Below are 15,071 nucleotides of genomic sequence, written 5' to 3'. Positions count from 1 at the left end.
TAAACCCCTATACTATGAATAATTTTATTTCATTTATGCATAGCAGGACAAGATTTTTAAAGAATAAAAAAATTTTCAAAACCCTATGTCAATATGGGATCTTGTTAATGTTAAAAATTAGTTTTTCTATTATGAAATACCAAATCTAAAACAGGACTAGTTCTTAAATGTCAATGGTATGTTTTCTTTTTAAAGGGGTATGTTGGTCTCTATAAAAGCAAGAGGCAATGTTTTTCTGCTAATTAGATCTTCAGGTATAACAAGCAGAGATATTCAGTACTCAACACAGAACTTTTCTATATGGGAAATGAATATAAACTTAAGAAATAGACTATAGTTCTTTCTTAAAAGAGATTAGAACAGGCCTGAGGCTTCCACTCAATAGTAAGTAGGCATTTTCTTAGCCTTTCTATGAATAGGACCCTACATAAAATAGCATTCAAACAGCAACTATGGTTAGGAACCCTGCAATTGTACGTCCTTTTAATGTATCAGCAGAATTACTAGCACTGCAAAGACCTTATTTAGGTTGAAAGGTTATACAGTACCCTGTGTTTAACTTAATTACATCCTTATTTTTATTAGATTTATTTCAATATCAGTCTTATGTATTCTACCTTCCAGAAACAAACTGAAAAAGAGTAGCTACATCCTAAGGTCACTTTACAACAAAATGAAAAATTGTAACAAGAGTGTCTTATTCTAAGGAAACCTTGAGATTATTCAGTTAATTTATTTTTTTCATCTTTTTTCTTTAGCCCTACTTCAAATTGTTTTTCAAAAGACCTAAATTAATATCAGTATATATACATTTACTGAGATAATCCTGTAATCAACTGCAAGCAGAAAAATGTAATAGTGTAACTACAAGTGTAAATTCTAATTATAAAGAAAGAACCCAAATCCTTTTCTGCCTTCTTACAGAGAATAGTATGGGAGGGGGCAGTGGTGCCCTGGATAAAAGTCTGATCTGGGCCAACTTTCAGAAAAGTGATTTCAGATTGCTTCCAAATCTGTGTAGACATCAATGAATAGATGGCTAATAGTACAGTTACTTGTTCTAGTAAGCCTAGGGCACAGCCTGGAAGCCAGATAGTGAACACATTAAGGATTGATGGGGTCTGCATAATAATGTAAGGTTTACAGCCTATATTATATTTAGAAAAATGATTTTGTTTTCCGCAAAACAAAATCATTTGACTTTGGCTCTATTTATTTTAGGGAAGTGTGCATGAGCTTCGTTTGGAAGGGCAACAATTGTGTTTTGAATGTTTGAATCTCTTACTATAATCCTTCATTGAGGAAGCTGATACATTTCTTTTTTGTACATCTTGGTCACTCCTGTTTTGAATATCCATTTACCATCCAAGATCCTGTTCTCTGCTGATTTCTATCTTAAATGTTTTCTAAACAGATATATCAGTTCCTAGGGTTCCCTATGGAAAGTCTTAACATATTCTATTAAATTGAACCATAGGGGCGCCTGGGTGGCTCAGCCGTTGGGCGTCTGCCTTCGGCTCAGGTCATGATCCCAGGGTCCTGGGATCGAGCCCCACATCAGGCTCCTTGCTCAGCGGGAAGCCTGCTTCTCCCTCTCCCACTCCCTGCTTGTGTTCCTGCTCTCGCTAACTCTCTGTCAAATAAATAAATAAAATCTTTTTAAAAAATTAAATAAATTGAACCATATGACATTGCCATTTTGTAGGCCCAAAGTAGCTGAATGATAGCACTTTCATGTGGTTCAGTTGAGATCACCTGGAAACTTCCAAATGGCTAATTTCTTCAATAAGGGCCAAAGAAATTCACTGGGTATAACTAGGTAACCAGAGCCTAGCCTCACCCAAAAAGAACGCATGGTGAAAAATATGACCAATTCTTGTAGTTTCATACCTAAAACTAACAAGTGATCTGACAGTTTTTTTTTTTTTTTTAAGAATTTTATTTATTTGAGAGTGAGCGAGAGAGAACACGAGTAGGGGAGAGGGGCAGGGGGAGAGAGAGAAACAGACTCCTTGCTGAGCGGGGAGCCCGACTCGGGGCTCTATCCCAGGACTCTGGGATCATGACCTGAGCTGAAGGCAGATGCTTAACTAACTGAGCCACCCAGGTACTGCAATCTGACAGATTTCTTTACTTTTTTAAGGTATTGTTTTAGATGAGTTTTATAAAGCCATTTCAGATTCTCTCAGGCTCACTCTTGTTTCTGCCACTGCTTGTAGGTTCCAGTCATCATATGTAGGTAAAACTTGACAATGCCCTACATCCCTCATTTCCTGTTTTAGAGCTTCCTATTTTTGCTTCCATGCCCTCACCACTACCGTTCCAAAACATACCTAACACAGCAGGGAAACCATTGGCCAGTGGGAGAAAGGAGCCAGTGAATAAACTCTTCCATCTTTCTCTATTTCCCATTCATCACAGACAATCTTGGAACACTATACATAGCTTCTGGGATGATTCCTCTGAATCTAACTATTAGTCACACTTAGTGGTCAGCTCAGTAACACCTCAGATTGTCTCTCTTATCCTGCTTCATTCTTCTTTTTCCATAACTTTACTTCCTAACAAAGTAATAGCCGTGTTTCTCTGCCTCAACAATGCTTTCTGAGGAACCCAAGCTATATCCAATACTGTTCTCAAGTTTTGATCAGAGTCACCTTTGGTAAAATACATGCACTGAAGTTTGAGAAGCACTGCCCCATGATTTTTTTTTCACAGCAAACTGAGTAGAAAAATCAGATTTCTCAAATACTCCTACTCCCACCTCCACAGAGTCTCCTCCACTATCCACATCCCAAAGTCCTAGGATTTTGAAGAACATAAAAGCCACCCACAAGTAAGCGTAGTGATAGTTGATCAAAAGCGACCTTGGAAGGGAACACCTGGGTGACCCAGTCAGTTGAGCATCCAACTCTTGATTTCAGCTGAGGTTGTGAGATCGAACCCTGCATGGGGCTCCATGCTCAGCGGGGAGTCTGCTTGAGATTCTCTCTCATTCTCCCTCTGCCCCTAACCCTGCTCACGAGGGCTAACTCTCTCTCTCCCTCTCTAAAATAAATAAATACATCTTTAAAAAAAATCTACCTTGGAAGTTCTAGTTCTGGGTAAATTGGAGCAGGCACACTCCACCCTATCCCCCCTCTGAATGCAGTGGTAAAATCTGCATAGACTGACCAACTGTTTGAATGCATGGGCAACTACTTGAGGACTGAGAAATAGTAGCGGGAAGATTGAAGAAGACCAGAATTTAATATGCCTTAATCAGGCAGCAGTGACTATGCCCATTTTTTTTTTTCTTACGGTGTCCCCATTACCTGGGCTTAAAGCTGCTTAAAACCCAGAATTGAGCATCTGTGCAAACAGAGCTCCAGGAGAAATTCCAGCTCAAAGAGTGGGAAAGGAGTTTGTTAATGATCAGCAAAAGTTAAGGAAATACTGAGTTCTTTTCTACCCTTTGTTGTTAATGAACCCCCAATCTCAAGTACTCAACAGCAACAGTAGCAACAGTGGCAGTGGGAAACTCACAGCTAAAATTCTGAAGAGGAGAAACTGCCCTCTACAGTCAGAGTCCTTATGGTCCTAAGAAGTTGTGGCAAATGCTCATTCCTTTTGTTCTGTTTTCCCACCACTTGGCCCCAGACAAGGGCACGTTCAAAGGAAGAGCATGGCAGAGTAAGGCACATAAAGCACCAGCTTTCTAGCTGGCAGATCAAAAAAGGGAGCCCCAGAGAACTGGAACCAGTTCTTGGTTTCATTGATCTGTTCTATTGTTTTTTTAGTTTCTATATTATTTATTTCTGCTCTAATCTCTATTATTCCCTTATTTCTGCTCATTTTAGGTTTTGTTTGTTCTTTGTCTAGCTTTTTTTTTTTTTAAAGATTTTATTTATTTGAGAGAAAGAGCACATGAGAGGGGAGAAGATCAGAGGGAGAAGCAGACTCCCTGCCGAGCAGGGAGCCCGATGCGGCACTCGATCCCGGGACTCCAGGATCATGACCTGAGCCGAAGGCAGTAGCTTAACCAACTGAGCCACCCAGGCGCCCTGTCTAGCTCCTTTAGGAGCAAGGTTAGGTTGTTGATTTCACATTTTTCTAGTTTCTTGAGCTAGGCCTTATTGCTATAAACTTCCCTCTTAGAACTGCTTTTGCGGAATGCCTGAGTGGCGCAGTCAGTTAAGTGTCCCACTCTTGATTTCGGCTCAGGTCATGATCTTGGTAATGAGATCAAGCCCTGCGTCAGGCTCTGTGCCCGGTGTGGAACATGCTTAAGATTCTCTCTCTCTCTCTCTCTCTCTGTCCCCCCACCCAACCTGCTCACCCTCTCGCTAAAAACAACAACAACAACAACAAAAACTGGTTTTGCTGCATCCCAGAAGTTTGGACCATTGTGTTTTCATTTCATTTGTTTCCATGTACTTTTTTATTTCTTCTTTTATTTCCTGGTTGACCCATTCATTGTTAGTAACATGTTATTTAACCTCCATGTATTTGTAGTCTTTCCAGATTTTTCCTGGGGGTTAACTTCTAGTTTTATAGCGTGTGGTCAGAAAAGATGCATGGTAGGACTTTGATCTTCTTGAATTTATTGAGGCTGGTTTTGTGGGCTAATATGTGATCTATTCGGGGGAATTTCCTTGTGCACTTGAAAAGAATGCATATTTTGCTGTTTTAGGCTGGAATGTTCTGAATATATCTTAAATTCATCTGTTCCTGTGTGTCATTCAAAGCCATTGTTTCCTTGTTGATTTTCTATTTAGATGATCTGTCCACTGATGTAAGTGGGGTATTAAAGGTAAAGAAGGAAGTAAATGTAAGGAAGAAGAAAAACTTTTACTATTTGCAGATGACATGATACTATATATAGAAAACCCAAAAGATTCCACCAAAAATCTCCTGGAACTGGTAACCAAATTCAGTAAAGTTGCAGGATACAAAATCAATGTACAGAAATCTGTTGCATTTCTATACACCAGTAATGAAGTAGCAGAAAAAGAAATTAACAAAATAATCCCATTTACAATTGTACCAAAAATAATAAGATACCTAGGAATAAACCTAAGCAAAGAGGTAAAAGACCTGTACTCTGAAAACTTAAAACACCGATGAAAGAAATGGAAAATGACACAAAGAAATGGAAAGGCAGCCCATGCTCATGGATTGAAAGAGCAAATATTGTTCTGTACTATCCAAAGCAATCTACACATTTAATGCAAGCCCTATGAAAATACCAACAGCATTTTTCACAGAACTAGAACAAACAATTCTAAAATTTGTATAGAACCAGAAAAGACCCTGAATAGCCAAAGCCATCTTGAAAAAAGAAAAGCAAAGCTGGAAGCATCACAATTCTGGACTTCAAGTCATATTACAAAACTGTAGTAATCAGAATAATATAGTACTGGCATAAAAATAGACACATAGATCAATGGAAAAGAATAGAAAAATCAGAAATAAACCTACAACTGTATGGTCAATTAGTCTTCAACATAGCAGGAAAGAATACACAATGGGAAAAAGTCTCTTCAACAAATGGTGGGGAAACTAGATAGCAACAAGCAAAAGAAAGAAACTGGACCACTTTCTTAAACCATACACAAAAATACATTCAAAATGGATTAAACACCTAAAAGTGAGACCTGAAACCATTAAAATCCTAGGTAACTTCTTTGACATTAGCCATAGCAACTTTTTTCTAGATATGTCTCCAGAGGCAAGGGAAACAAAAGCAAAAAAAAAAAAAAAAAAAAACTGTTGGGACTAAATCAAAATGAAAAGCTTCTGCACAGTGAAGGAAACCATCAACAAAACTAAAAGGCAACCTATGAAATGGGAGAAAATATTTGCAAATGACATAAACAATAAAGCATTAGTATCCAAAATAAAGAACTTAACAACCTAAAACAAATAATCCAGTTAAAATATGGGCAGAAGACATGAACGGATATTTCTCCAAAGAAGACATGCACATGACCAACAGACACATGAGAAGATGCTCATCATCACTTACCATCAGGGAAATGCAAATAAAAATTACAATGAGAAATCACCTCACACCTGTCAGAATAGCTAAAATCAATAACACAAACAGTTGGTGTTGGTGAGGATGTGGAGAAAAAGGATCCCTCTTACACTGTTGGTAGGGAATGCAAACTGGTGCAGCCACTTGGAAAACGGTATGGAGTTTCCTCAAAAAGTTAAAAATAGAACTACCCTACAATCCAGTAATTGCCATACAATTTCACCCATATGTGGAATTTAAGAAACAAAACAAATAAGCAAAGGGAAATACACACAAAAAAAGACTTTTATTTATAGAGAACAAACTGATGGTTACCAGAGGGGAGGGGTGTAGGGGGTTGGGTTAAATAAGTGATAGGGATTAAGGAGCGCACTTATGATGAGCACTGGGTGATATATAAAACTGTTGAATCACTAAATTATTGTACACCTGAAACTAATACAGTACTGTATGTTAACTAATTGGAATTAAAATTTAAAAAAATGAATGAAAATGACAGAGGAAAGTCTCCATGAATGTGAAGGTAGATTAATAGAAATCATCCAGTTTGAATAAAAAGGAAAAAAAAAGATTGAATTAAAAAACTGAACAGAGCCTTATGGAACTGTAGGGCAACATCAAAAAGTTCACTGTCTTGTAAGTAGTATCCCCAGAAGTAGGAAAGAGTAAAGAGCATAAGAAGTATTTTAAGTAATAATAGCTAAAAACTTACCAAATTTGATGAAGGGCATAGCATACAGATTTCAGAAGTTCAGTTTGAAGGCATCCAGAGAAAATGACACATAATTTATAGGGAAACATCATTCAAATGACTGCTGATTTCTCATCAGAAATCATTGAGGCCATTTTTAAAATGCTTTTTTAAAAAAGTATCAACATTGGAATAATAATATTTCAGCAAAAATATCCTTCGAGAATAAAGACGAAATATACTCTCAGAATTATGGAAAGCAAAAGCATTTATTGCCACCAAACCTGCTCTAAAAGAATTGCTAAAGGAAATTCTTTAAACAGAAGGGAAATGATACCAGAAGGAAATTTAACATCCTGTGTTCTTTAAAACATATTTGACAGTAAAAAATGTCTTATGGGGGTTTCAATTTATATAGATGTAATATACAACTACAAAACAAAGGGGGAGAATACAGGGTCATATATGTTTCTTTCTACATAATTCTTGAAATGAAAAAAGTATTTTTTCTAAGTGGACCGTGAAAAGTATGGTGGTTGTAATTGCTTTTAAAGATTTTTTTTTTTTATTATGTTCATCACCATACATTACATCATTAGTTTTTGATACAGTGTTCCATGATTCATTGTTTGCATATAACACCCAGTGCTCCACACAGCATGTGCCCTTTTTAATACCCATCACCAGGCTAACCCATCCCCTCATCCCCCCTTAAAGATTTTTTTTAAAGTCATCTCCACACCCAATGCGGGGCTCAAACTCACAATCCCAAGATCAAGAGCCACACAGTTTATCAACTGAGCCAGTCAGGTGTCCCTGATTGTTGTAATATCTAAAGAAGGCACTAAAAATTCATATAAAGAATATAGTCAAAAATATGTTAAAATGAAATACTGAAATACGTGAAAATGATCCAAAAGAAAGCACAGAAGAGGAAGCATAATTCAGTCTCAACTTATTTTTAAAACAATGAAAAAGTCCTATATTACTAGCCCAGTCCTCATGGTTAGAAGCTTAAGAATAGTTAAAAATAGTTAATCACTGAATAATATTTTGTTTAAATTAACACAGTATTAACCTTCACTAACATTCCAATTTTATTTCCTTATTATGCCCATTGTGGAGCTTGAACTCACAACCCTGAGATCAAGAGTCACATGTTCTACCAATTGAACCAGCCAAGTGCCTCCCTATTTTGAGGCTTTTAGTCTGAGAACAGGCCACAGTCATAACTAAAACTCTGGGTGCTAAGCCCCTGACAGAAAACTTGCCATATTTTTGCCCTGAAGAAAAGAGGACAGAGCATGGGACAACCAAACCCACTGCAAAGTGAAGGGAAGAACATTCAGTAAAGGATAGATCCAGAAAATGGGAGTCTAAAATTCTAGGTATAAACATTCCCAAGTGTCTGGCTGAGTCCAAAACCAGGCACAAGCAAGGCAGACTCAAAGCAGGTTATAGCTAGGGTTAAAATAATGAACTGAGATTTGATACGCTGTCCACAATCAGCAAGGCCATGTTTGCAGTGTGAGTTTAAACAGCTTAATGTCTCTATAAAATAAAAATGGAAATATACAGAATTCGGAATTCTATAATAGAATCCACAGTCTCTACAGCATGACATTCAAAATATCTAGGAGACAAAATACCTGACAATCCAAATTTACTTGACATATGAAGAACCAGAAAACTATGACCAGAAAACCATTTTCAAAGGAAAAGATAAGAGGTCAACACTGGGATGACTCAAATGGAATGATCAGATGAGGACTTTAAGGCAGCTGTAGTAACTTATCTTAGTGAGGTAAAGGGAAAAATGCTTATAAATAGAAATTTTCAGCAGTAAAATAGAAAATATTAAAGAAAGCTAAATGAAATTCTAGAACTGAAAAATATAATGTCTGACATTTAAAAATCACTGCATAGACTAACTGTAGAATAAAAATGACAGAGGAAATAATTAGCAAACGTGAAGATATAGATCAATAGAAATTTTCCCATCTGGAGAAGAGAGAGAGAAATATGAAAAAAAATGAACAGAGTCTCAGGATCCTGTGGGATAATATCAAAAGTATTTTTGCATATATGTAGTTGGGAGTCCCACAGGGAAAGGAAAGACAATGGAGCAGAATAAATTTTTAAAGAAATAATGGCTGAAAATTTCCCAAACTGAATGAAAGACATAATTTATAGATTAAAAAAGCTCAGCAAACCCCCAACAGAGTTAATACAAAACAGAACAGACAACCCCCCTAGGTACATCATAGCAAATTGCTGGAAACCAAAGAAAATTTCAGAAATATCTGGGGTCAGATGGAGGGAATCTACCTTATATACTAAGTGATATAAACTATTGGATTTCTTATCAGAAATGAATTTTGCCAGAAGACTGGTACGATATCTTTAAAGTGTTGAAAGGAAAGAAAAAAAAATTTTCCAGAATAATAAGATAGAACACCAAGAAAAAATTTTACCAGCAGCTCTGCACTACCATAAAGTTCTTCAGGCTGAAAGGAAATGATACTAAAGGGAAATTAATTTTCAAGAAACAATAAAAAACAATGAAATGGCAAATATTTGGGTCAATATAAAAGGTTTTTGTTTTTTGCTTTAATGTCCTTAAAGTACATGTGGATATCTAGAGCAAAAAGAGAGCATATTCTTACAGGGTTTATAATAGGTATATAATGACATACGGCAACTTCAGTGTAACTGATAGGGCGGATCACAAAGGATCTAAACAGTTGTAAAACTACATTGTACATGAAGTGATAGAATATCAATTCTAGTAGGCAGTGTAAATTAAAAATATATCATAATCCCTATAGCAACTATTTTTAAAATGTAAAGAGGTATGTTAAAATGCTAATAAATTAACATGGAATTCATCAACTGAGCCAAGTAAACCTCATCCATAATAGGACAAATGAAAATCATGTACCACCAGGAAGAACATAACGTTACTTTTGTGGTATTTTTGCAAAAAAACATAGCCTTAATTTAACCATAAGGAAACACCAGACAAGGATTTCACTGTAAGGAGACACCAGATATAGAGATGCCTCCATTACCCCTAACCAACAAAACCAACCAAACAAAAAACTGGCCCTTAACATTTAAAAGTGTCACAACCATGAAAGTCAAGAAGAGACTGAGGAAATTTTCCAGAATGAAAGAGACTACGGAGACATGACAAATGTGATATGTGATTCTGGATTGGATTACTTTGCCATGAAAGACATTAATCAGACAATTGGCAAAACATGAATGGGGTCTGAGGAGAAGATGGTAGTACTTATTACTTTCTTGATTTTGAGGGTTATTTTTGGTTATTTAGGATTTTAGGACAATGGTCATGTTTATTAAGTAATCAAATTATTTAGGGGTGATAGGACATTAGTTTGACAACATACTTTCAAATCGTTCATTAAATGAAAGAGGTTCTTTGTAATATTGTAATTTTTCAATAAGTATGAAATAATTTCAAAATAAAAATTACCTGTAGATAAAAATAATTTTATATGAAATAGCAATATAAAGCAAATGGCATTCTCCATGAGAATAACCAGAACAGAATACAGATGAGTAATTTATTTTCATAAAAGAAAGTCTGAAATTGCTTCACTCATATAAAAATCGACTATCTGAATATGTTGATAATTGCAACCATTATGGGAATATGAATATACTTATGAATTACAGAATTCTTGAAATTTACATATATAATATTAGAAAATACAGTACTGCTGCCAATTTTTAGGGGTGGGAAAACTTTAACCATAATCATAAAGACGGGCCAAGTGACTTTCTGGATTTCACAATAGTAATAACATCGATCTGACAACTTTTAGAGTGAATCCAAGGTAATAGCTATAAGAAAGACAATTTAAATAAGAATGTCAAACGTGTCAAACTAGTTTTTGCATATACTTGATTTTGGTCCTATATTAGGTATTTGGTTATTAGTAAGACTTCTCCTGCCTGAACTACTGGTCTGACCTGTCTTGGTCAATAATTGGCAGCTGTAAACTCACATTATGTAGGTCATGTTAGAATCAGTGTAACAGTTTCTCTACCTGCATATTTCTCATACCTTATCTTTGTCATGTACTTTTAATTATGCAATTATTTTGAAGAATGTGGCAGAGTTCACTTAAAGGTAGTCTCATCATACCAAAGTCCTTGAATATTCTTATGTTACACATAGTATATGATGATTCACAATGTAGTATCACCCATTTATTGCAATATTTTCTCATGAAATCAGAGAGTATATATTAATTATATGTCTATTGTTGGCCCAGTATTTTGTGCACTCCTATTGGGCTTTGATATTGCTTTTTTATCTAATATAGATTTTATCTAATTATAAATTTGATTGATTATAAATTTATTAATTTTATCTAATATAGATTTCTAATATGAATGTGTCAATAGGTGTTTTAACTGGTTGTAGTTGCAGGAATTTATGATCTACACTTCTGGACCTGTGATTTGTGAAATCTATCCTGGACCCTAAGTATAACCTGCCCAAGTGATACAGTTAGGCACTTTCTTCTCCCTTTGCCCCTGTACATGTTTCCATGATCACACAGTCTTATAATTTGTAATTTTTGCTTAGTTCTGCTTCCTTTTCTGAGACTGAGCTTCTTGATGGTACATCAGTGTTAAATTCCAATTACCAAATACAGGACCTGAAAGTATTCAATAAGAGGTTATTGAGTGGGCAGAAGACTATAACTTTTTGTAAATGAGATAATTATTTTTCTTTCTTTTTTAAATATATATGTCTCCCACCAAATCTCCTAATCAAGTTTGAAGCACGTAACACTAGAGTAATGAGTATTAGGTCAATGATCTTTAGATTTTATTTACAAATTTCAGAATTTTCCATTTTCTTGGTTTTTTGTTTTGTCTTTCCAAAATGTAGACTGATTAATAGATTTTTCAATAAATATGTAAATTTATTTAAGTTCTCTAATACCTTCCTGACCGACTAAGGAGGAGTTTTGCCAACAAGTAGCTACTTGTTAAATTTTATTTAAAGATATATTTTTTTCTAAGCTAGATTGTGTTTTATTTAAGCTATGCAGACCAAATATACCTACAGAATGTACTTAAGTGGTAGGAAGAACTGGAATGAAAATGGCAGAATTTAAAATGAGTAAGTTAATTTCCGTTCCCCTCAGTCTGCATGTGGTTGATAGTTTTATAGAGACAAATTCTATACGTGGTGTGGTTAGCTACTTCATTTGATGATATACGTGATTGATCATTTGAAGTGGAGTTCCTGTTGAACCAGATAGAAATGGAATCATTTTTTTTTTTTTAGTTACTTAAATTAATACCAACTGTGAGGTTCAGAAAACCATTTGTTCATTTAATTATTTGTCTTCCAGACTTGGTAATTCAAAGAAGTATGTCAGTAAGTATGTCAATACACTTACCTGTATGAGAGGTAAACCAAATGATTTATTAGGAAACTACCTCGAAGTGCTTATTTGAGAAGCTGAAGGAACAATAAAATAGAAGATAGAATATAGGCATGATTGATATTTAAGAATGGTTATTAATACAAGATCAATTTATGAGAATTATCTTTTTACTTCCATAATCGAGTAAAAATATTCCTATTGTAACTTCTTGACTTCTGTTTTACCTTTGTCATAGGTTACTCCTTTTTCTCTTTACCAGTGAAAAGTTGACTGGAAGAGGTGAAGAAGGAATTCAGTTGCAAGGATAGACTGATGGAAATATTTGATATAGGATGCTTTTGTTCATTATTTGCAAAACCAGTTATAGTTTGATGAATTTATACAGATCTTTCAAAATGGAGTTATTGAGAAATGTACTTGCTACATTTCTAAAAAAATCAGAATTATATCCACTACAGTAACACTTGGTTTTATAAACTCTATACAGAGTTTTTTGTTACTACATTGAGCAGTATTTTTAAATGGAATTTTTTTGAAAGTTTGTCAATATTATTTCATAATGGATCATGTAAGATTTCCATCGATAAGTATGTCAAATTTATATTCAGCACTATATTCAGTATGTCATCACCCCAGATTATAAGCAAAGTGAATAGATTTATATTCCATTCTATACAAAGAAAACTTATGTAAGTGAAATAATGCTAATCTCAATTTTAAGTTAGGTAAAGGCCCTGTGTGGAAAGTGTAGTTCATCTTATATGACAGCATGTATCATTTCCAGCTGCTTTCTCTCTCTAATCAAAACATTTGCTCACAATAACAGCTGCCTCTATGTCTTGTTTTTAAACCATTTGCAACAAATTAAACTGGGAACAACGTGTCCATAGTAAGAGAATTCAGGATTCTGGGACATGTATGTTCCTAATAAGAAAAAAAGAAACCCAATTCACCAGCCAATTATCATTTTACTTTAAAGCTTTGTCTCATGAAGCCCTAATAAAATTTGTATTCAACACTAATAGTGTTAAGAAATTTATAATTATTCTTCACAGAATAGCTCCATTTAAAATTGTATATCAAATATGCACAATATAGCACATAGCTTATGTATTCAGAAGAAATATTTAGGGAAAACAACATAGGAATTGAGTTTCTCATACAATAGTAAATTCTTATTCTGAGCCATTATGTGTGTCATGCTTATGAAGCTACATTAATAAAAGTTAATATTCTACATATGACTTTATATTTTAGCATTTGACTCAAGACACGTTAAAGTGAATTGGTATGAGTTACTATTTTAGAATACATCTCATAATCTGCGTTTGCCAAAGAAATCCTTCTTCTATTTATATACTTTTTAGAATATAATGATTTAGTATTACCAACTTTTTCACTGTTTGAGAAATAAATATTGAATTGTTAGTTATATTTTTGTAAAGGATTCATTTCTTTTTGCAATTATATCAAGAGAAGAAAAGAGTAAATATGATTTAGGTCAGACTAACACATCTTAATGTAAACATTGAAAGATGTGTGTTTGAAAGATCTCAATCTCCACATGTTCTAGAAATAAAAGCCAGACACAATACAATAAAACTTCATGCATCCCATAGAAGTCTGAATAACCAATTACTTAAAAATTTCACCATCTGCTCTCATTGAAGCAGCAAGACTGAGGCATTTTCCCATGTTACAAACCATGATAATCAGAATATAACAGAATGAAAAATGCTAACATCATTCCCCCCCTTTCTTATTTGCTGTTGTGGTTCTTAATGAAAACTTGAGCTATGAAAACAAAGGAAAGGGGAGGATATTCCCCCGCCCCATCTCCTAATTGAGCGCTTACATCCAGTAATAGCTTTTTGCTGCCCTAGGCAGCATGACATTGTCTCATTTGGCCACGCACAGCTATTATTCTAGGAGGCAGCTAGTGAAGTACCCCAATCCATCTGCTTGCTTTTCATGGGCTGGTGCTTTCCTTGATGTTGACAGCTGTCTTAATATTCCTGGGCCACCTGCCACACAGTAAATACTGTTCTCTAAGATATATACAGAAGCTTATCCCTCTGTGGACTTTTCAGAACAAGCAGCTTAGCATTTCTAAGCTACACTTGCATCCTTGTTTAAATGCTTCAGGGATCAGCACTTTTAGTCTGTTCTCATACTTTTGAGGAGTTTAGTGCTTATGCTTTGGGAATCACAGTATGATGAACTTCAGGTTTTCTCATGTATCAAATAAGCTATTGAATTGCAGTCTTTTTGTGGAAGTCATGGTGGCCACAGGAGATAGAGAAGAAGAGAGCATACTGACATTTATTTCCTCTGAACCTTCCTGGAACCTTCTAGATTATGATGGGAGTCCACCTATATAGAAAGCTTTCCCCTGTTATACCCTCTTTGCTCATCTGTTTGCCCCATCAAACTTGCTCCTTGAGGGAAAGTAACTAACTCATTCATTGTATCTCTAAGAATGAGCATGTGTCTCACATATAGTTGGCACTCAGGGACAGATCCAGGTTCGGAGGTATCTGAAGATTTTTATAACTTGAGGGGTCCTTTTTTAAAGAAAAATGATTTAAAAATAAGAATATTAGATAAATGAGTGCAAAAAGAAATCATGCAAATTACTAATTTTAAAAAAAGTTGACTAACAAAACAAACATCACAAAATCTAGAAAACCAACGTATTTTCCATTAACCCCTTGGCATACCTCTATAATACTTTTTTAATTTTTATAGTATACTCTTTGATAGACTTTCATATGACAATGATTTTTAAAAAAAATTCTTTTAAAGTAATCTCTATACCCAACATGGAGCTCAAACTTATGACCCAGAGATCAAGAATCATATGCTTTACCAACTAAGCCATCTAGGCGCCCTGATGATGATTTTCTAATATCATTTTCTATACATT

The sequence above is a fragment of the Zalophus californianus genome, chromosome 1, assembly GCF_009762305.2.
Source record: "Zalophus californianus isolate mZalCal1 chromosome 1, mZalCal1.pri.v2, whole genome shotgun sequence".
NCBI classification, from domain to species: domain Eukaryota; kingdom Metazoa; phylum Chordata; class Mammalia; order Carnivora; family Otariidae; genus Zalophus; species Zalophus californianus.
This window is presented reverse-complemented; position numbering follows the sequence as displayed.